Here is a 24128-nt window from a genome sequence, read left to right on the forward strand (position 1 = left end):
TATCATCAGACTAAGTACTCAAGTAGGGGGGTTGTGGATCATGGGCAAATAAGCAGAAGGGAATGGGAAGGAGTGATGAGAACAACTTCAGTAGATCAAACATTTGGGAGCAGATTGGTTAACAGAGAACTCAAGTAGTGCTAATTTCGGTTGTGTCAGCCTTTGCTTGAACCCATGTCCACAGTCCTAATAAACATTAATCTTAGAGTCTGGTAGTTCTGTGTTGCTACACATGGAGGATTTTCACTGCACATCTAAGCATAACTCTGAGCCAATTCACGCAAACATTTCAAACATGCCCTGGTGATTTCTTCATGAAGTCACCACAAGTTGACCTTTTCAGTGATAACTTGCCATTAACTAGTCTTGTGAAAGTGCAAACAAGCCCTTCTTGGGGGGGAAATCTGGAGGAGGTCTGCTGTAAAGGGGCCAAGTGGCTCTCTGGGAATGATTATGATACAGAAGAACAATGTGGGTTGATGTGTTGCTAAGACAGCCTTTGCCAAACTGGTGCTGTCCAGCTGCTTTGAACAACAACTCCCATCAGCCCCAGGGCATGCAGGGATGGAGAGGCAGAATGTGCTGGCTGGGGTCCAAAGCAGTTGTTGGACTACAACTCCCATCAACTCCAGCCAGCAGCTGCGCTAACAGTATGCATTTGGACAATCCTGCTAATTAAATGGCTAAGCACTGGTGGTAGCTCTTGGAACTTAGAGGAACTTTTGCCATGCTGACCTATGAGCAAGCAAGCCCATCTTCCCCACCTTCAAAAACCATTATATCATTGGTTGGATAAGCAAATGATCGTGGCTTCAAAGGAGATCTCCACAAAGCAGCTGAAGATCCTTAATGAAGGCACTTCCCACCCACCCGCCATCTCAGTGACACTGTGAAAGATTTACTTTGACATTCCGGAGATCACAATATTATGCCAAATTATTCATAAACTTACAGCTATTAAGGAAACACAAACTCAAATGCTCTGCTTAAAGAATCAATCAAGAATACAATTTGCATGGGAAAGTGCTAGTGGGTGGCTCTAATTACAAATCCCCCAAGAAAAATTAAACCACACTTTGCTCAGTAGGGCTCTATTCATCACCCAAATGTCAGCTTCCTTAACAGAAAACAGTAAAGCAACAGGTTGGGTTTTCCTTGAAAACTGAGGACATAGTCCCACAGCTGAGATCCTATGGCTGAAGTACTATAGGATTTTGTTTTGCTTACTTTTCTATATTCACAGTCTTTGTTCACCTCATGGGGAAAACAGGAGATGCAATGCAGCGATTAGGGCAGAAAATCCAAGATCACGACTTCTGCTTTCTGATTTGGAATGTGGCCCAAAGCCTGTTGCTTAATATCTCCCGCCTTCAGGTTTACGCAGGAGAATAAAAGCTACCTTGCTAAGGTGTTGCAAGGCTTAAACAATTATTGTTTGTACACAGCTTTGATTCAAACGTGCTATATGATCCAAATGCCAGCCACCTACCATGCACAAACATTTTACGCACGTTCTGAAAGCTTCAGCCAAACCAGTGAAATCAAGCTGTATCTCATCCAAATGTCAAATGAATCCAAAGACTTATGCAACAATGACTCAAACATACATTTTGATTTTTAAAAGTAAGAAATAAATGGACTTTTATGAGATACGCAAAGTACAGATTGCTAAGTGCAGAACAAGATATTCGAAGGTGAACACACTGTGCCCAGAGAATAATGAAGTACATATCCCTCTGCCCAATTCTCATGTAGGCTCGGGACTGCTTGGCTGGGAGTGGTAATTTCCTCTCTTTCCTAGAAAGCTTCCATGACTCCACTGGCTTTGCTAGCCTTATGCTGGGCAGAAAAACCAGTATCAAGTCCTGCTGTGGCATAAAACTGCTAGCTCTGGAATGATCAGTTCTATCTAGAGCCCAAAGCATAAGTACTGACTCAGGCTGAAGCTACATATGTCTGGCATGCCATTGTATGCCACTTCCCCCTCACAATTCCATAAACCATAGAATTGTAGAGTTGGAAGGGATCCCAGTGGTCATCTAGTCCACCCCCTGCAATGCAGAAATCTCAACTAAAGCATCCATGACAGATGGCCATCCAGCCTCTGCTTAAAAACCTCCAAGGAAGGGGAACCCACCACCTCCTGAGGGAGACCGTTCCGAAGAGATTTGAGGTTCATATGCTCTACCCTGCAAGGGGGAAATGGAGTTTGGTTGAGGCATTCATTGAGCAGCAAATGTCCAGGGGGGGGGGGAGGGTTAAGTAGTCTCTCCCTTTGTACTGTACCTCTCATTATGCTTACCTCCTCCCAAGTCTGCATTTGGTTTTAAAACAAAAACATAGGGGGAGTCACGTGCCTTCATGTCAATTCGACAGGCATTGCCATTCAAATGGTATGCGCCACATCTTATGATCAATTATGCAGGGTGGGACTTACCTCACACACACACACCCCAAAAAATATTCAAGATGGCACCCTTGAGGAGAAGGAAATAGTGCGGACAACTGCTGCAAGGGGCAGTGAAGGTGAGAGAGAAGGTGCAGAATCAATAAAGTTTTGGAGGTCTTTTGAAGAACATGTTTGCAGACCCTCCGGAAGCTCCCTTTCTGTGCTGAAAATGCTTGTGTAAAAACATTTGGTGCAGCCCCAATCTCAACTGCTCACTTGTAAGTTCAAAGGGTGTATAATGTGTTTGGGATTCAGCTCTCAAGAAGATTGTCTTCACAGCCAGGAATCAGTCAGACACTCTGGAAGATGGCTCAGCTTTATTACTGAGAAAAAACTGAACCAGATGCCCAGCTGGGAAGTCAGAGACATGCTGAGAGAGATTTAGACAAGAATAAGAATTGGGCACTTGCAAACCCCCTTTTATGCTTATATTTTATGTAATCATTTATTACAGTTTCTTTTGTTTGACCCCAGTTTTGCATTAAAAGTGGCAATTGGGGCATATGAGAAATGTGTGAGGAGGCTTGTGCTCCCTGAAAAGCCTTTTGCATCTGCTTTCAGGAGCCAGAAGCTGTAAGAGACATCAGGAAAAGGAGAAGTCTTGGTAAAGAACGAACAACTGACTAATCTGGCAGTCATTTCCACTCTGGAGTTATTTTCCTCTGTAATTTGCTTGTCGTCCTAAGATTTAGGAGTTGGAAAATCTGCAGACTGGAGGGAACTTATATATACTATTCTCTCTCCCTAGTAAGTCACCTTGAGAAAGTCTCCCAGTTGGTAGGGGTATAAATATTCCAAACAATAAAAAAAATCAATGCTGATTTCAAGTTACCAATGAAAACTCTATTAATAACACAAGAGTAACAGCCTTCAATGGTGCTCACCAGATGTTTTGGACTACAATTCCCATCAGTCCAGTCAGCTTGTAAAGAAAAATGTTTTTAAAACCATTGTTAACATATGAAAAGGGGGGGGGGGAGGCTGTTAGATCTCCCCAAAGTGAGAATTCCATAAAATCAGGAAGAAATTGTCTTTTCTGTTACCTGCCAACCAAAGAACAGGGCTCTAAAGGTGGTATTCAGGGCTCATTGGGGTCTTCCATTTTTAGAAGAGGTGCATTATGGATGTAACGAAAGAGAGAGCCTTCTGTCCTTGACTTCAGAATACCCTCCCCCCCATGGAAGGTATGCCTGGCACTGACAACTATTTCCTTTGGTGCCAAGTTAAAACTTGTTTATTTGCCCAGACAAAAAACCTATCATGGTCATTTTAGCTGATTGAGTAGTTTTACTCCTCTTAACCCTATTGCATTGTTGATTGTGATTGTTTTGTAATGCGTTTGTAATTTTAAACTTTTATGTAGATTGCCCTGAGTTCCTTAAAAAAAAATAGGGTGGTCCGTAGATTTAATAAACAAACACATAGCCACAATTTATACTGAACCCAAAAGCAGCCAGGGAAACAATGGAGTTGATCAGTGTGAGGTGCTCCAATTGCCATTTGCAACTGATGGTCTGGAAGTCACCAGCTGCAGCTTCTGAGATATTGTAAAACCAGACACACATAGTAGTGGGGTAGGAGAGCCGAAAATAATGCCAACATATTTCACATCTGGCAACCAATGCACCCCTTTGGTTTCAGATAGTACATGGGTAAAGGTCAAGGTACCCCTGACCGTTAGGTCCAGTCGGGGACGACTCTGGGGTTGCAGCGCTCATCTCGCTTTACTAGCCAAGGGAGCCGCCATTTGTCCCCAGGACATAAATTTCCACAGCCCTCTGGAGTCTATGGGGGCTCATTTACCAGAAGTAATGTATTTAGGATTAACTAACCAATCCAAGCACCATGTCCACATCCTCAAGCCTTACTAACTGAAATTCATCCAACACAACGGGACTAGCCTATGCTCTTGACACCTTCTGAGATCCATCTGCTGTATTCTCAAATGCTTTGCAAACAAGTCACAGCAAGCTGCCATTGCTTCTGCCACCTTCTTCGGGCCAGACTGTAACAGACCCCTCACTACCCAGAAAAACTCTGCTGAGTGGCACATTGAAGATGCATTGGAGGCAGCCTAGAATGAGAGTGCTGTGTGTGGTTTTACGTACTAGTGACACCTCAGCCTAAGCTTCTACATGACCACACCTGGTTCTTCTATGTAGATGTTAAAAAGCATGGGAGATAAGAAAGACCCTTGCAACACTTCACAAGCCAGAGGGGTGGAAGAATGATGTCTCACCACCATCGCAGTCTTCGGATGGATCAAAGCCACTATGACAAGTGTAGTGGACACTGAACTGAGAGCATCAGATAATTGTTTGGAAACTCAAAACATTTGCAAGAGACTCTTATTACACTTATTTAACACCCACAGTCTTCAATGTATTGCCTAACAGAATCTAGTTCTGTGAAGTAGGGTATGCAGACAGGCCACAACTGTAATTGGCTTAGCTCCTCTGATGTCACAGAAGGATTGGGTTGAGCAATATAGAATTAGAATTCTTTTTGCCACAGATTGTACTGTCAAGTTTAGAAATGCATAAGGAATTGCTAAGTATAACTTCATAAATGAATCACTTGCCACGGACCTCCTCCTTTCTCTATCCATTTCTTCCCTTCTATGCAATCTGTCCTGTCATTCTAATATATTTCAAAATAGAAATCATATTGGCTTCCTCCCCCAGTCAAAGCACTACCATTCATTGAGCATGTTAGCAGGTAAGGCTCCTGAATGGGTGGGTGAGGGGAGTTGTGGCTTTAGCCAGTATTTCAAAATAAAAGCAGGGCATGGTCCCAGTGTTCCAGATTACTGACAGCCATTACTCAAAATAACACTAGACTTTGCTCAGGCCATGTTTATTGTGACCTATTTGTGTATTTGTTTTTGCCTGTTCCCCCAAGTTGGTGGAATCCCAGCTGACAATTCAGACAGGATTCAAAACATTTGGGACAGGAAATCATGTTAGTACATCACATTCTCATCTCAGATGAAAATCAAAACAATGATTCACCCTGCATAGAAGTAGAGTTCCAAATGTTGGCATAGAGGCGTCACTGTGAGAGAGATTTCAGGTAATGTTTCAGGCTATTGATAAGAACACTGAAACTGGCCCATTAAGTCAGGGGGCAGAGAGCAAGAATTCCACCGGACTCACCATCTTGGTGGCTTCTTCTCTTTGCCCCTGGACAGAGGGAAGCTGAGGGGTGAGATGGGAGAAAGAGCATTCCTCCCACCTCTCTACCCACAGAACTTTTTTTAACTAAGCAGCTATGCTAAAGCCCTTATGACCAGTAGCATAGCATGGGGAGGGCCACAGGGGTGGCTGCCTTGGGCACAAAATTTCAACACCCAGAGCTGCCTCAACACAACAGTGTGATTCTGTTTGCTGGGCTCCATTGGCTTCTCCATGCGAACCAAGAAGTAACCTCTCCAGACAACAGAATGACTCTTCTTATCTCTGCAGCTGCAATCTCCTGGGTGATGAAGACATCTTTAGGCAGTTGAATGTGCATGCATATTTCGCCCATTTCCCTCCCTCACATCCACCTCCTCTGTGTGGCCCCAGGCACTGGTAACCCACACTACACCACTGTTCATGACTGGCTCCTAGCTGGTCACTGGAGCTACAGCTTCGTTAAGAAGCAGAGGGACAGGCTCTCTTCCCAGTTAACTGCCCCTCTTGGCTCTGCTATAATACAGCCAGAAGTGTTCTTGGGCTTTTGGTAAGAACAGACAGAACCTCTCACAAATGAATTGTATTTTATTTTGATATAAAATACAGCTGAGGCCTAGCACCACTAACTCAGGGATGGAAAACCTGAGACCCCTCTGGATGTTGTTGGACTCAGCGTGGCCAATGATTAGGGTTGATGGGAGTTGTAGATCTTGCATCTCTAAGGGTATGGATCTACATGGCTGCCCTATCAGTCAGTCATAAGAGGGATGAGCTCTTCAGAAATCCTTATGCTACACTGATAAGGAAGAGAGGAGATTAAGTCAAAAGGGGCTATGGCACTCGGCACACCAGAATGGGAGGGGGACTGAGAGCAGCTGGCTTAGTGCTTCCCAAGGGAGACTCCCTTTCAAAAACTATTGTTGTACAGAAATGCCAAGCTTTACTGGGACAGCCTAACTTTCCTTCCCTGCAAAAGGATTCTTGTTAACAATGTTTGCAGCTTTTTGAGGAGCCATAAACGCTGGGCTGGGCTCTGCCACTCGTTCCTGGTAATCATCCTACGTGCCACACATTGGGTGATCTTTCTCTGCCCTCTTGCTGACTCCTGGGCTTGCTGACGTCTGACAAAGGGTGTGTCAGATAACTTCAGAGGGTAGGAGGAAAACACTTCTGTGTGATTCCCTCGCCTGCCAGTGTCCTAGATAGTGGGAAGGCACAATTCCTGGCACAGCAGCTCTGCATGTTTCATCTCCTTGATAAATGCCAAGCAGATAATTAGCACTGGATTGATTTAATAATAAAGTGACCACATGCTGCACTCACACGAGAATGTGGCTGCTGTGCCAGTTCTGTTGTTCTTCCTTTTCTCAGGCCAGCCCTCTTCCCAATCCCTGCTACCTCTCCCTAAATACCAATTTTGCTATCAGGACCCCCCCCCCGACCTTATAACAAGCAACCTTTTCAAGAAGCCATTAATCCCACTCCACTCGACCTATGATTGTTTACAAAGCTATTTCTCTTTTCTTTCAGCAATGGTCTCCTTCCTTCCTTAGCTGTCCACACACAGCCGTTTTATCTGGCCTTGGGAGGTTACTGAATAGCCAGCTCTTTCCTTCCAGGGAACTGCTCTTTTGCCTCCCTAGCTGACAAAAATGGAGAAGTCGAAGTGTATAGCTCCCCAATCCCACCCGTCAGAGCCATGCCAAGACTATTCCCAGAACCTACAACAAAGAGGAGCTTGTGCAACCGGTAGTGAGTTTGAGCAACTTCCCCTTTGATCAAATGCCGTATTGAGCTTCTGTCCCATGTGGGTGTGGGACAGAACGCTGTCATAAACAAATAGAGCAGTTGTGACATAGTGACCTCACTGCGGAATCTGAAGCACCTTCGTTTCTCAAAGCAAGGGGACAGATGTTCCCATTCCTCTGGTGTGGTCATGCACTCAGGCATGAAGGATTAACTATTTTTGCTCCGCTCCCTTTTGTTGACATTTAAATCGTAATGTGAACCTCTCAGGTAGCTTGAATATAGCAAAGCCTCACCTGTAAACATGTGGCAGCCTCATCTAATAAGGCCTCGAGGACATGTGGAGTGATTTGGTGAGCTGGCCATGGGTGTGGAAAGAGTATATATCACCACCCCTTTCCAACCCAGGGCAAGTGAGTTATTGCTGCCACTACACATATAGGCCTGTCCTTTTCTCTGGAAGACTGAGGGTTAGAATGGTGCTCTCCTTTTGCTCCTTTTGGCATTCTGGCACAAAAGTGGGTCCATTCCCTGTTCCACACTTTTCGCTTTACAGCAGTAGTGCCTGGATAGCCACATGGAAGAGATCTCTCCTCCCACCTGCCAGCCACTACTTCAAATGTGAGCGCAGACCTGCAAAGATCATCGCAATGTCTTCCATGTGGCCATGGCTCCACCCAATAGGGTAGCCCGTGCCAAAATCAGCAGTCCACTCATTATGCCAAGGCAGCGCCACAGCATCAAAGAAGCTGATATGAAAACTTCCCACTCCCTTGGCACAACAATGGACAAGATAGCTGCTTGCAAACCATACCCTGTTAGCCTGCCTACCACGTAGAAAAGAAACATTTCAAGTGGAAAATTTTGAAGCAGCCCTGAGATCAACATGCACAAGCCAGGAGTGGAGTTCTCTCACTTATGCACCTTGGGTCATTAGGGATGGGGGAATCCCCCCCCCTTGTCATTAGGGATGGGGGAATATGTCAATTTCATTTCCTCTAATTTTCCCAATCTTCAGCACAGTTCAGTTTGTGATTGCTTGATTATTATTTTTTTAAGGCCTTTGAAAAATTTATCAGCATTAAAGTGTTAATTTCTCTTAATATACACTTTTTTGCAAAGCAATTTCCCCTAATATAATTCATTTTTATGCTATTTTCACAAACACGTGCATTTACCAGTATATGCACACTTTACTTTAGTCCATGCATTTTTGTACATAAGAATGCTACAGTTCTATGATTTTATGATACTAGGCTGGAAAACTGCATTCCAAATTCAGGGAAGTGTGAATTGTGAAAGAGGGTTGCATTTCAATTTGCCTATGATTATGAAAGTGCAAGTTTCATAAGTTCACCTTTAAATATGAACTGAATCAAATGTCTTCACAATCCACACACACACACCCCAATCAGTTTCTTAGATATGGTCATGAACAAGTCGCATCCACAGAATATTCAGAATGTTCAGTTTTGTGGTCTAGGCTGGTCAGTGTTTCTGTGGTTTTGTAATGGAGCATTTATTTCACCTGGCTCTGCTCCGAGCATCAGCCACTGTCCACCGGTGCCCTCCGTTCCAAAACAGGAAGTAAACAATAAAGTTGAACAAGAACCTTCACATCTTGTTGCCTGTTTTCTTCCCTTCCAAGGCAACATTGCAAAGCGTAATCATTCCCCAGTAGTCTCATTTGGCAAGCGCTGCCTCCAATTCCTGAAAATTCCCTGCTGTGAATAGCTTAATAAGAACTATGGAAGTAATTTTCCAGCATAAACCTATGCAAATCTACCCAGTTCAGTGGATCTTACTTCCAGGCAAGAGTGGCCAGAACTGCTGCTGTAGCTTGTTTGCTACTTGTGACAATTTGCACATAGCCGAACTTTTTTACTTTTTTTAGTGATTTGCAAAGTGCATGACTTCTCACTAAAAATATCACAGGCTTATACAAGTCTGCTGGAATCAATAGATTCCAGTAAAACCTTTGATTCCAAAATGTGTTAGTGGAGTACTTGGCGTAGTCTTCTCTTAATGCTTCCAGCGTGAGCCCTCCCAGAGGACTAGGAGAGTGGAAGTTAAATGTGAGGGAGACAGATAAAACACTGATTACTTTGGCTTGGCTGTGCCACCTTATCCCACCCAGAAGGGGGGCTGCACTTAGAACTCATCGTTTGGCTGTGAATAGGCTTCTGTCAACAGTTTAGATTAAGGCTGCCTAAAGTGGCATTTATCTTTGGGGCTATTGATTAGATTCCTTTCTAATTTTGCTGCTTGCTTTCCCCTTGGTGTTTATACCATACATGGCTAAATTGAATCTTTGTTGGTCCCAAACAGGTTGCTGAAAGGTCAGAACTTTCGCTCAGCACACACTTTATCCTCCTAAATATTGTACACCAAATCTCTGGAAGATATACACCACCAAAGATGTGTTTTTGAGTCAGCACACATTATTTGGTGTGCAGTGTGTGAATACGCACACGACTAGCTGAACTATTGGACTTTTACAAGGCCTCCCTTTTAATTCAGTTTTCCTTTCCTTGGGACTGTTTGAGGCTTTTCCTGTAGGGTGTGGGGGAGTTGATGATATTGTACCACACGGATGTTAGTGGAAAATCATAGCACTAAGATCTTCCTCTTGATTCATATTGTATCTCACTCTACAGTCGCCCCAGAAGTTTCAGCTTCTCATTTTTCCAATCTTAAATTCAGTTTTCCACATTACTTTGTGATTCTGTCTTTTTAATTGAACGGGTTTTCAGTGTGTGAGTTTCTCCTGCTATACCCCTTTTAGTATGTCATTTTGCCTAAGACAGTTTCGCAACACAATTGTCCCTAACAGGACACATTTTTAAATGTTATTTTGCATTGCAAAATTCAGAGAAGTGTGAATGTTGAGGTGCAGATGTGTTTCAGCTTATGTATTGTTTCAGATGGTGTGAATTACGGTAGGTAGGTTCACCTTTAAAGGGCATCCAGTTTCTACCTCATTCTTACATGTGGTCCTCTAGATGTCATGAAACTCCAACTCCAATTATTCCCAGGTACAATGGGATTTAGAGTTCAGCAAGTATATCAATGGCTACTAGCCATGATAGAAGCCACGCTCTGTGGTGAGAGCCAGTGTGGTGTAGTGGTTAAGAGCGATAGACTCGCAATCTGGGGAACCGGGTTCGCGTCCCCGCTCCTCCACATGCAGCTGCTGGGTGACCTTGGGCCAGTCACGCTTCTTTGAAGTCTCTCAGCCCCACTCACCCCACAGAGTGTTTGTTGTGGGGGGAGGAAGGGAAAGGAGAATGTTAGCCACTTTGAGACTCCTTAAAGGGAGTGAAAGGCGGGATATGAAATCCAAACTCTTCTTCTTCCTCCTTGATGAGAGGCAGTACACTTCTAAAAACCAGTTGCTGGAAACTGCAGGAGGGGAGAGTTCTCTTGTGTTCAGGTCCTGTTTCTGGATTTCCCACAAGCATCTGGTTGGCCACTGTGAGAACAGGATGCTGGACTAGATGGGGCATTGGCTTGTCCCAGTTGGCTCTTCTTATGTTCTTATATCTGTTTCCTTTGAAGGGCAGAGTGCTAGCCATTTACCATATGTGTTGTTGGTGTTTTTTTCTTATTTGCAAATATACAAGCTGAGCCTGGGGAACCAGGGAAGCAAATGCAATGAAGCGAAAGTAGCACCAATTAACCCCCAAGCAAACAACATATCCCTCTCTCCTCCCACACCCACAACCAAACCGCAAAACTTTGCATGTTCGTTGCTGGCTACATTCCAGTTGCAAAACTGTTTATTACAGCCCCCACCCAAACAGGTATGGCTAGTCAATTGCTGCCATCATTCAAAAGCCACTGAGCAAGCATCTTCAAGTCATAAATGTCACAGAGGGAGCACATTTAGCTATTAAATTAAACAAAACAGAGGGGGCCTAGTCAAAACATGACTCACGGTATTGGTGTTTACCTTTAAAGGCCTCCATGTTTTGGGAAGGCTGACAGAGCAGAGGTGGGGAACCTCAGGCTCAGGGGCCAAATGCAGCCTTCCGGGTCTCCCTATCTGGTCCTGGCCACACCCGCCCAAGGCCATGACCCTTACTGCTCCTGCTTCACATCATCCTTGTGTGCATACCCTTCAAGCGTCCCTGTTTTTCCAGGACATTCCCGGAATTACAGAAGCCATCCTGGCTTATGATTTGCTCCCAAAATATCCCATTTCCCCCCTCCAGCACCGCCGCTTCCGAGCTTGGGGAGGACAATGAGCCAGTGCTTGCACTTGAAGCGGAACCCTCATAAAGCAGAACCCTAGTGTGTAGGGGAGGCAGAGGTGGAGCAGAGGTGGTGAACAGGCGCAACACTCTTGCCAACCCCTCTCTGCTGCTGCCCAAGCCACCACCTCCACTGTCATAGCGGCCTGAGGTGCAATGTGGGCAGAGGAAGGGCAGAGGAAGGGAGTGAGCAGTTGCCAGGTATGGGCTGTGGCAGGGGAGACGGGCAGCTAACTGTCACAGCAACATCCATCTTCTGGTACTGCTCTCCCACACAAGCCAGGTGACTTGTGAGATGGCGCAATAAGCGCCCTGATTTTTAGCTGAGGAATGTTGGAGAGCGGTGATTTGCCCCCCTATTTTTTAAATAAAAGTTTAGGGGTACTCTCATTTTCCTACTCGTATTGAAATAATGCCCCTCAATGAGGCCAAGCTTAGATTCACAAAATGTTTAGGGGTATGCATCCCCCCAGGAAAAAAAGCACTCTTGGAGAGTACGTGAGTGCTTTTTGCCTGGCTGGAATGTGTCCTTAATCTGTGATCATGCTGGCTGGAGAAAAGAGAGGGGTAGGTGATTGTATGTAGAAACCAGGCTAATGTACAAAGGCAATTTTTACCTTAGTTGCCCAGCCCACTTTTGCTTCTGACTCTACTCACCACTTGTATGTGGCCCCTGTCAGGTTGCCCAGATGGGAATGAAAACGATTCATGTCTCCTTCCTCAGAGACTGTTTGCCTCCCCCACCCCCACCATGAGCCACCATGCCAGCAATGAAGACTTTCTTGTTTCAGTAGGCTTTTGGGAACTGCCTGTTGAGTTGCTGTCATTGAAAAAGGTGGGATATAAATTAGATGATGATGATGGAACCTGCTTCTGATGCCTTCACTGTGTCTACCCAGGAACAAGAGCAGATGCTCTTCTCATGCTACTTTCCATAAAAGATCTGGTTCTCTGATGGCTTTGTTTTAGTAAACTCTAGCTTTTATCATTGTTTATATTAATGTTTTAACTAGTTGAGTTGTTGGATTGAAGCCATTTGAATCTGCAAGAGGACTGAGAGGGCTGGAGAGCACAAGCACCCTGCTTGCCGTGGTTGTGTTTCTCCAATGCTGGTGCCCTTTACATGTGCCTATGTAAGGAAAGTGAGAGGATCTATGGTTTGGAGAAGCCCCAGGGGCTCACAGCACAATGAGGATGGGGAAGCTAAATGGGAAGGATGCTCCAAAGAGAGGCAGGTGAGTTAGAGGCACCAAGTCCAGAGCTGGGATGGCTGAAGAAAGGGGATAGATAAGAAATAGGTTGAGCCCAGGAAACACTGGAACTGAATAAATATATCCTGGGGAAAGGGAGAGCTCAGTGAAACCACACCCAGGGCCCACAAGCAGGAAAAGAGGAAAAGAGACAAGACTGATGATCTGGAAGAGGGACTAAGATTTCTAGTAAAAATAATATGTTAAAGAAGATGTTGATCCTGGGAGCCAGTGTGGTGTAGTGGTTAAGAGCGGTAGTCTCGTAATCTGGGGAGCCGGGTTCGCGTCTCCGCTCCTCCACATGCAGCTGCTGGGTGACCTTGGGCCAGTCACACTTCTTTGAAGTCTCTCAGCCCCACTCACCTCACAGAGTGTTTGTTGTGGGGGAGGAAGGGAAAGGAGAATGTTAGCCGCTTTGAGACTCCTTAAAGGGAGTGAAAGGCGGGATATCAAATCCAAACTCTTCTTCTACTCTTCTTCATAAACAAATTGTATGTGCAGCCCATACTTTGAATGCTATGTAAAATTCTGGCATGATATCTCAGAAAAGATATGCAAATGTTGAGCTGGCTATAGAAAAAATTGACCAAATTATCTGCAGGTAAGGTGAGCCAAAGAGACCCTAGAAATTAGATTTTTCCATCTCAGAAAGGGACAGCTGATTACCTGGGCACTATGAATATGAAGTCAGTGTTTTGCATCCATGGCTTGTATGCCTGGTACATATGCATGTGTCTATGAATTATGGGAGTCTATGGGCAAAAGCTTATTTCTTCAGAGTATATTTGCCTTTTATCCTTTTTATCCAAACAACCCTCTTTCATTTCATTTTGCAAACAACCCTATGCGGTAAGCCAAGCTGAAACGTAGAGTCTGACCCAAGGTCAGCAAGTGAGTTTTGTGGCTGAGTGGGGATTTGAACCCAGGTCTCCCAGGTCCTAGTCTGGCATTCTGACCACTACACCATGGAGAACTGCTGCCAGTCAGTGTGGACAATATTGAACTAGCTGAATCAATGACCTGACTTTGTAAAACACAGCTTTTAAGTCCAAGACTCAGTAAAAAAAATTGAGCCTAGATTTTCTACTGTAACCAGGTGAACATTCTATTACTGGACCTTTGCTGTAATTAGTGCTGTAAATCCAGAAGGACCCAATTGGCAGGAAAGAATCCCTCCAAATTTAAACTGGTGTAATATGTCAATGTTTGGCCTGTAACTGTAGCTGGATGTCAGCCCCCGCTGCGACACACCCTTTCTGCACCTGTTTGCAAAGGATAAACTCTGAATTCCACAACCCACTCAATCCCTAGCTGAGTGCCTCAGATTCCTTGTGAGGTGCAGTGCAAGATGTCGGGTTCTCTGCTGCCTGTGGTGATATCACGGCTTTAAAGAACATGTAAGATCGTGGTGTCATCATCATATAATTTCATGCCGTTTTTTGATGGAATTGTTTGGAGTAGCAAGACATGATCAGTTTTTTCATGGGCCCATTTGTGTCTGTTGCTCTGCTGATGAATGAGTGAGATGACCAGCAAGGCACGTCTTTGCTCAAGATGTTATTTTCGGAAGTGACAAAGATAAACAACGAAAGACTCCTAAGAACTTCCTTCCCTGTTTATTTGCCTTCTAAGGATTCAGATGTTAAAGATCAACAAATGTAATCTAGCTGTAATGGATACCACTTACTATTACTAAACACAGAAACTCAGGTACTCAGGTACTAAACTCAGGTACTCAGGAACATCTCGTGAGTTCTTGTGCTCCAGCATTCCCACGTGTGAAAACTGTAATGCCAGAAGCCAAGGCAATTCTAGTGAGGTTGGAGGACCAAACTGCACATTATGCAGGAGATGTTCTACTGGCGCTCCCTCATGCACTTGCTTTTACTTTTAAGCAGTTGAGGGTTGTAAGGTTAAAACTGGGGCTGTACACATGCCCTGCCCTCATCAGATTTAAGGCCCTATCCAGTGCTTCAGAAAGGTCCCAATCTGACTTGGATCTGGGCCCTGAAGCAATTTGAGGCCTTTTAAGTTAGGGTTTTGAAAATAGAGTTTTTAAAATAAAATAAAAAGTAAAGGCCTTTCCACCAAGTAATACACATGTTATATGTTGAGTTTCTTGCATTTAGTTAAATTGCATGAGTCAGCACACCTGCAGTATAATAAATGAGCCTCACCCTGAGAAAACCACCTTTATGATCATAGTATCTCTCCTGCCAGTGTGGTGTAGCAGTTAAGAGTGTTGGACTAGTACATGGGAGACCAGGGTTGGAATCGCCATGAAGCTCACGGTGTGATTTGGGGTCAGTCACTGTCTCTCAAACTAACCTACCTCAAAGGATTGTTGTGGAGGAGGAGAACTGCATATATCACTTCAAGTTTGAAAAGGTGGTCTATAAATGCAGTAAATAAATAAAATAAAAGGTGTGCCCTTAAAAGATGCCCTTACGCTCCTTCGATCTGCTATCCTCATATACCTGCTCACCACACCCAGCCTCACCACTTGCTCCTGCTCTGCAAATCATTGTTTCGTGTTTCATTTTCATTTAGTCCACAAAGGATGGGGGCAGATTCCATGTGATCTCAATTGCTTCTTCTCCCCTCTCCCTCCGTCTGCTACTTTCCAACTCTCTCTGCTTCCCACCCACCTACTTTTTGGAATCCTCAGATTACTCCATGTGGACCCGATCTGACTTGTCTAGGGCTGCTTCAACCAGCTCTGGCCAAATCCCAGATTGACCCAAATCGGCCCTATTCAATTCAGGATCCGGCTGGAGTTGGTGCACTGCCCTGGTTCAAATGTTCCTTAGAGGAAAGACGAAGTGCAAATGTAATCAGCAAACATTAATTTTGTGCAACTCAGCCAGTGGCGTTGCGTGGGTTGTCAGCACCCGGGGCAAGGCAAGTAATTTGCGCCCCCTAACCCGGGGCAAGGCAAGTAATTTGCGCCCCCCGCTGCACTGTCCCTCCCCCAGATAGTCCCTCACTCTCTCTCCACACTGCATGCCTGGCACACACCCCCCCCCTCCACAGTGGGGGCGACCCGGCGGCTCAGATCGGATTTGCACAGCCAGCACTGCAGTGAGAGAGAGTGAGTGAGCCAGGCAGGGGCAGAGAGCTGCGAGTGCGAGCGCCCCCCCCCCCAGATGTTGCGCCCGGTGCGGCCGGCCCCCCCTGCACCCCCCACGCTACGCCACTGAACTCAGCCAAATCTGTGCTATAATCTGACACCTCGTCCAAAGGTGTGCATTCCAAATTATTGCCCAAATCCATGTAGAAAAGCCGGAGTTCTTTACTGGACTATAGATCATCAGCCAGAGTATGGAAGCGATTCATAGACAACTGGAACAACTGGAAACAGACTGTCTAATCTGTGGGAATAATCAGACAGTATAAATTCAGGCCAGCATCAGGGAAGAGTTAAACACAGCAGTCTGGAAAACTCTGTCCAGATGACTTCCTGATAAAGTTTATACAAGGATAGCTTTGTAGCAGTGTGTGTACATGTGCGTGCGCACAAGGGTGCTTGTGTCTACGTGCCACATGCCCCGAATCAGGGTGGGACAGGGCTCCATACGGCTTGTCCCGAAAGAGCTGCCATTGATCATATCCCTCGTCTAGCAAATTCTGATGGACAAACCAAAGTGATGTCTTTCCCGCCCCTGCTGCTGTGCTGGGTTTACGCAGGCCGGCTCAGAAGGGAGGAGCGCCCGGGAGAGCTTGAATCTTTTTAAACCAGAAGCAGGCAAGCGTCATGCCCACAGCAATTGACAAGGGGAGGGTCAGATTGCATCAGGAGCCCACAGCCGCTTCTATGTGTGATGCATTTCCCCACACGTCTTTCTCGGCTGTGGAATTTGTGTCAGACTGCTTCAGCAATGTCAATTGCCGGGCCTGAAAATGTCAAGCGGCACAATTACAGCCTTCTATTTACTTTGGTCGCATGGGTTCCTGATTTCTAGGAAAAAAAGATGCCAGAGCTGAAGTCTGTCTGGAAACAACACCCTCTGATCTGGAAGCTTTCCCGCCTGTTCCTTGATGTGTGTGTGAAGCGTTTCTTGCCGTTGCTCAGAATGGAATGAAACCTTGCCAGGAGGAAGTCTGCGCTTCCCAAACATTTGTTTGCCAAGTAAAGGTAATGGGGGAGAGTATATAACACCCCCCCCCACTCACCATTTATCCCCCACAGCTTCTCCTTTTAGGGCATTTTCCCGTCAGTTTATTTCCAGGCTTGAAGCTGGCTGTGAGAGGGAGCCATGGGGAAAACAGTTGAGGCGATATGCTGAAGGAAAGAACTGGTGGGCAGGAGAAGGGTTAAGCAATATCTCTCACTTGCCAATTTCAGCCCTACAAATCGACACAGGACTGAGAATCCAATGCATCATAACATGTAGTCCTGCCTTCCATTGTGAAATAAAGGGCACTCTGCACCTGCTCAGAGGCAACACCATCAATTTCTACTTCATTTTCGATAGTTGAGCCCTGGCACTGAAAACAGGTGAAAGTCAACACAAATTAAGCTAGGCTTTCCAATATTTCCATTTGCCCGTCTTTCCTCTCCTGTATTTTCTTTTCTGAAGTCTGTTGTTGTTGTTTTTAATGTACTACGTTCATGGTTTCGCTCTCCATTTGTTCCTCTCAACCTCCTTGTGAGGTAGCTCAGGTTGAGAGAGAGCTATTGGCCCAAGGTCACCCAATGGCTGAGTGGGGATCTGAACCTAGGTTCCCCCAATCCTAACTAATCTGACACTCTCCCCATTACATTATGATGGATTAAGGGCCAAGGTACTTAGTCACAAAAAGTTGTAATCTGAGAAGCTAAACCTGACCCTGGTGCTGCTTTTGCTGCACTGTCAGAAGAGGCCTCCTTGGCCTCTCCTTAGTGTGGAAGGCACCTGTGCTATTCTGTCAGGTGGGCAAGGAGGAGGTGGAAGATGTTCACAACTACCTCTGAGCATCTCCCCTGCATCTGCTTTGTGAAACAGCCAGCAACCACGGGTGACAGAGCTCAGGGTATCGACCAATGGGTAGGTTCAGAAAGATCTGCATACACTGCAGTTAGTTATGCTCAAATCTGTCATTGTTGCTTTCTCTCTGTTTCACAAATTTTCCAGGCTTAAATTCAGTTCTCCACATTTCCACAGCAATTTGTGAATTTTGTTCAAGGCCTCATCAGCATTTTATGCAAATGTCTCCTGATATACACAATTTGGTATGCAATTTTGCCTAATATACACATTTTTTTGCAAAGCAATTTCCCCATATATTTTCATAGAATTGTAGAGATAGAAGGGACCCCAAAGGTCATCTGGCCCAACCCTCTGCAATGCAGGAATTCTGCCCACAGCCGTCCCTGGGTGGGCTCACCAACCTTTTGCTTAACAGCCAGACACACTGACCCATTGCACTACCTGAGGGAACTGCCAATTTCGTTTGCCATTTTCACTATTATATGCATATATATATATATATATATATATATTCACTAATTCATGCATTTTTATTCAGAATTTGCCCCAGTATATGCATTTTTGGACACATTATATGGCTAGAGAACCACAATGCAAAATTCAGAGAAGGGTGATTTCAAAGGATGGTTGAGTTACAGATCATGCATTGTGTGAACTAGTTAGGTTTGCTTTTAAATGTGATCTGAATGGGATTTCTCTCGCATCCCTAATTGCGGCCCACTACTGCATGTTTATATCTCTGGATTGTGGCCAGAAGAGACTTCAGGCTTCCACGAACATTTCACTGTGCATTGTTCCTCATACGCTCCATTTGAGCTGAAGCTGTAGAGACCACAGCTGTTCACCTTGCTTGCGCTAATTTTTGTTCAGCCTGAACCCACATCTGCCTACAATTAGCAGTCTCCCTTACCTGGATCCCAGCCTGAAGCCTGCCATATATGCACATCACGATAGCGCCGATTCCCAACATGAATTGCAGCCTAATATAAATTTCCCTCTACTGATGTGCAGAGGGTCAAAACGTAGGCAGATTCTTTCTCTATTACTTCATAGAATTCAATCATTCTCAGCATAAACAAGGTATTTGAAAACGGTGTACAGTGAACTAGGAATACAGGCTGCCTGAGCTCACAGAAATCAGTGTGGAATTCAACGGGCTTGCGTGCTGACCCCAAACGCTAAAAAACTGCTACGTAGCCACAAGTTGTCAAGTAGGACCTGCTTGTCACCAGTCCACTCCCTTGGTTCTAAATGTTGGTAGCACAGTTCACATCCTGTTACCCTTCAGGCCAGCCTTTCGTTTTGTGTGATGTAATGAAGACACAACAGTTAATGTGATATGATTACTTTTAATTACTTTTCATTTGCTTTATTATCCGCCCTTCACCCCAAGGTCCCAGGGCGGGTCACAACAATTTAAAATGCAACACTGTGATCACAAGAATTTTGTGGGTCCTAAAAATGTACGACTTATGTGCTAAAGGACAGGATAAATAGGTGTGCCTTCAGCCTACAACAAAATCTGACAATGTAGGGGATGGCACAAAGAATGCCCTCTGCTGGACCAGAACCCCAAGCTTCTGAAGGTGGTGGAACTACAAAGAGGGCTCCTACTGTTGATATTAACACCCAAGCAGCTCTGTATGGAGAAGATCTTTTAGATTTGGGGGCCATACATTTAAAGCACATGGCTTCCCTCAAAGACTCCTGGGACTTGTAACTTATGAAGGGTGCTGAGAGTTGTTAGGAGACCTCTATTCCCCTCATAGCAGGGGCACCAACTCCTAGGGGCCCAGCTCTTTTGAGTCCGCCTAATAATTTGTGGGGGCTCCCCCCCCATGTTAAAAAGAAGCAGGGGTGGAGGGGGCCAAGTACGGAGCCAAGCACAGTGCAGTTTCAGTGGCCGGCTCCTTCTTCTCCTCCTCCTGCCATGGAGGGGAAGGAAGGGGGAAGCAGCCCCCGGCTGATGGCAGCGGTAGGAGGAGGAAGAGGAGACCGAGTGCCGGAGAGGAGGAACCGCCAGCCATTGAAGCTGCGCTGCCGCCCCTTGCTCCTCCCAACATCTTGACAGCGTGATGCCACATTGCACATTGTGTGTGTGACATCACACGCGTGACATCAAACCCCACCCCATCCCCCTCACATGTTGGCACCTCTGCCTCACAGAGTTGCAGTTCCTAGAGTTCTTTGGGAAGAGGGATTGTTAAAGCAGTGGTAGAATGCACACACATTAGAAATGTGTATGTGTCACACTAAAAAAAAGAGCCGGCAGAGGAAGGAATCTTGCAATGGGCTTGTGAAGTAGCTGGGGGTTGTGCAAACGCAAAAAGAGTGCCATCACCTCTCCCCCACCGCACACAGACAAAAGAAATCAACAGAAGAAATTTGCCAAGTCTCTGTGGTCAAGGGGTCCTTTTGCACAATGTCAGCATAGCTTAAAAAAAAGAAAGGAGGACAAAAGAAACAACAAAGCAGAAATTGGCCAATAGTTAGGAAAGGAGGTTTATGCCCTTGAGCTAGTCTTGGGTCTTTGGGATGTTCTTTTAGCACTTTAATGAGGTACTAACTTAACACACACACATACAACAGGAAATTCCTCTGTTGCTAATCAGAGGCAATGGGTGACAGGATGAGATGCAGACACAAGCAGCTCCTTAAGCAATTATCTGTGACCAATCAGAATGGGGAAAGCCAAACGACAGCGACCTGGGCATCCCCTGAGAGATTTGTTTCAGTTTCACTGGCTTCCTGCAAGGAACATCTTTTGATTGTAAATGGAGATGGTGTAAAACCAAGGCAGTAATTGGTCAATGATGCTCTAGGGCAAAGAGAATGTATAAGCAACATAAAAGAGGTCTGGGGAAACAGGCAAGGCCGATTCAGTTTCTTAGAATGGCAGAGGGAACAGCAAAACAACAAGATGGGGCCTTCCCCCTGGGCCACACAGCAGAAGTGTCACTCACCCATGACTTGACTGCATGCAGATTATTCTGGGAGTAGAGTCCACATGATCTTCAATAATAACCGAGCAAACTAACAAGGTACAGATGAAAAGAAACTTACCAGATAATCTCTCAGGGAGGAAAGTAGAGATGGGCAAGGAAATTACTTGCTGCTGCTGTTGTTTATTTACTGTGGGATGTCTGAATGATGCAGCAAGCACTGCTGACTGCTGGTGGAGTGTCATTGCTAAGATGTTGAGCTTGAAGGTCCTGGGTTCAGATCTCACCTCTGTAGGTGGCTCAGATAGGCAAGACACTCTCTCTTAGCCACAGCTATTTGCAGAATGGAAATAATAACACTAACCTTCTTTGATTCTATGACCTACCTTGTAGGGTTGCTGTAAAGATTGCAGAAAAATTGTCTGTGCATCATTTAGATTTGTCAAAAAGCAGTACCTAAATACAGTGGTACCTCAGGTTAAGTACTTAATTTGTTCTGGAGGTCCGTACTTAACCTGAAACTGTTCTTAACCTGAGGTACCACTTTAGCTAATGGGGCCTCCTGCTGCCGCCACCGTTGCAATTTCTGTTCTCATCCTGAACCAAAGTTCTTAACGTGAGGTACTATTTCTGGGTTAGCAGAGTCTGTAACCTGAAGCATCTGTAACCCAAGGTACCACTGTACTATTTTATTAATTTTAAGCCACCTTGGTTATTCTGTAAAATGGTGGGGTATACATTTTGGAAATAATTAAAATAAATAATCAGTAATAAAACAAGTGTTTTCTGTTCTCCAGATATATACCTACTGCTCCTCCTAATAGTTCAAGTTAGTGTATGCTGTGCATTCTCACAACAACTCTGTGAGTTAGGATGGGCTAATAGACAATGACTGGTCCAAGGTCACCTTGTGAGGATCATGACTGAGTGGGGATTGAAGTCTGATGATAATACCTGCAATGGATTCGACTGTCACTTCCAAAGAAACGTTTTTAAAGTGTGAGGAATCTCTCTGTGTGTGGAGGCTAAAGCAATACAGAATATGCAAGAGGTTTCTTTTATCTAATACTAACTATAGAAATGTGCCAATTGTGGCTGACGATACTGGGATGTGTGGGGGGGTGTGAAATTGGTCCTTGCTGCAGTAATAATGTCATCAGATAATTTCACAATGAGTTTCAAGCCGGATGTGTCTTACAGCTCTTGGCTCTTCCCATTCAATCCTTCTGTCAGTCGTAACTACCACATGCCAAGTTTTGGACCCTGCTGAGACACTTGGAATGGTTTATGGGATGCTGTTGATTCGGCAGATGACGTATGGTCCAGATGGTCCCCCTGTCATTTAAGGCGGCTGTTTCCATTTGTTGGCGTCATATAATTTTCAGCGGAAAGGTGATTCTTTCTCCCTACCAGATCCACCGCATATTATTTCCCAGGCTTCACAGTCTTTAATATATAGCAGGCAAGTGCTGGTGAGAGAAAGGAAAACTCAGTGGGAGAGGAGGATATGCTTTGCATCCTGCACTCAGGCACAGGGGCAAGCAAGCACCTTGGGGCAAACAGGCCGTAGTCAGACAGGGTGAGGTCGGGCAGCTGGCAGACAGGCAGAAAATCAAGATAGTTCAGATGGAGAATTGGCAGCTTTCCTCAGCAATAAACTGCTAGGGCAAAGGAAGACAGCAGACTGGGCCCCATCCCACCTGGTTTTTTATTATTTTGGCATTAAGGACAAAACTTTGTTGTTGTTTAGTCGTTCAGTCATGCCCGACTCTTCGTGACCCCATGGACCAGAGCATGCCAGGCACTCCTGTCTTCCACTGCCACCCGCAGTTTGGTCAGATTCATGTTTGTAGCTTCGAGAACACTGTCTAACCATCTCGTCCTCTGTCGTCCCCTTCTCCTTGTGCCCTCCATCTTTCCCAACATCAGGGTCTTTTCCAGTGAGTCTTCTCTTCTCATGAGGTGGCCAAAGTATTGGAGCCTCAGCTTCATGATCTGTCCTTCCAGTGAGCACTCAGGGCTGATCTCCTTAAGAATGGATGCGTTTGATCTTCTTGCAGTTCATGGGTCTCCTCCAGCACCATAATTCAAAATCGTCAATTCTTCAGCAATCAGCCTTCTTTATGGTCCAGCTCTCACTTCCATACCTCACTACTGGGAAAACCATAGCTTTTACTATACGGACCTTGACAAAACTTTACAACTCACCAATGTGAATACAAAACATGCATATTAAAATATGCCATCAATTATGCTGGCTTCCTATAGCTCTGCCCATTCCCAGCATAAATAAATTGGCTTTCCCAGCTGGATAAACGTATCTTTGAAAGGTTTTGAATGTGATTAATAAATCAGTGACAATAAATAATTATTGTCATACGGAGGCCAAATGACATCACTTGGGAACAAATCATGTTTTTTAAAAAGTGCAGAGCAAACATTCCATCGGGATGGCACCATGTGTGGAGGGTAGGCTTAACCCTTCCCCCCTTAGCTGCAGTCCCAATGGAAATATTCCCACCACACATGGACACACCACTAACAACCTCAGGAGGAAAGCACCCATTGGCACCACAGCCTTGCTACCTATCCTAAGGTTCCTGGGACTTGACCATGGCCGCTGTGAACAAAAACGAGACAGTGAGGGAGTCAGGTGAAGAAGAGCTTGCCCACACTTTCTAGGCACGGGTCCAGTACGTTTCTCATTTGCCCTGCCACTTTCACTGGGAAACCCCATAGTTTACCGCTGAATAGGGTTTTCTGTGGATTGGAACTTCCTCCAATTCGGTGGGGTTTTCCTGGGGAAACAGCAGGCCAAACAACAAACTTCTCAGACCCATGCCTAGGAAGAAGAGCAGAAGTAAACATGGGATAGGCCAAAGCCAAAGATGTCAGAGCCTGGCCTATTGAACTGTCCTCTCTCTTCTGCCTCCAGGGTAGCCTACCACCTACTACCTCATGGGGAGGATCCCAGGAGAGGGAGGGAGGCTGGTGAATAAGATGTCAAGGACCTGCTCCTGTTCCAGCTAGACTGCTCCCTCCTGTCCTTGGAGCCATCAGCCACTTGCTGTCCTGTGAGGAAATGCCGTGATGACTTTATACAACAATATTGTTCATTGCTTATTTCTAAATACAGTGGTACCTCGGGTTACATATGCTTCAAGTTACATACTCTGCTAACCCAGAAATAGTGCTCTATATTCACTTGCATCTTACTCGTTTCAAACTACGACAGGTGTTTTTCCTCCAGCAGAGTTTAAAACACATTTTCCTTCCCCTCTGCTACTTTTCTCCTCCAAATCCCAACATCCCAAAACTGCTTTTTGTTTCAGCACCAGTCAA

General features: G+C 45.3%; 1 long non-coding RNA gene across 3 annotated transcripts; it reads left to right on the forward strand.

Moving 5' to 3' along the window:
• Positions 1–7362: 7362 nt before the first annotated feature.
• Positions 7363–23915, forward strand: LOC310676735. Of its 3 annotated transcripts, XR_014510710.1 has the most exons (4): positions 7363–8056; positions 16837–17009; positions 21584–22178; positions 23722–23915. It is a non-coding gene; the product is annotated as an uncharacterized lncRNA (long non-coding RNA). The 3 variants fall into 3 exon arrangements; XR_014510711.1 differs by lacking the exon at positions 16837–17009; XR_014510712.1 differs by lacking the exon at positions 7363–8056 and having other exon boundaries at positions 16080–17009.
• The last annotated feature ends 213 nt before the right edge of the window (positions 23916–24128 follow it).

The sequence above is a fragment of the Podarcis tiliguerta genome (genome assembly GCF_965153285.1).
Source record: "Podarcis tiliguerta genome assembly, chromosome: 4".
In the NCBI taxonomy this organism is placed as follows: Eukaryota; Metazoa; Chordata; class Lepidosauria; order Squamata; family Lacertidae; genus Podarcis; species Podarcis tiliguerta.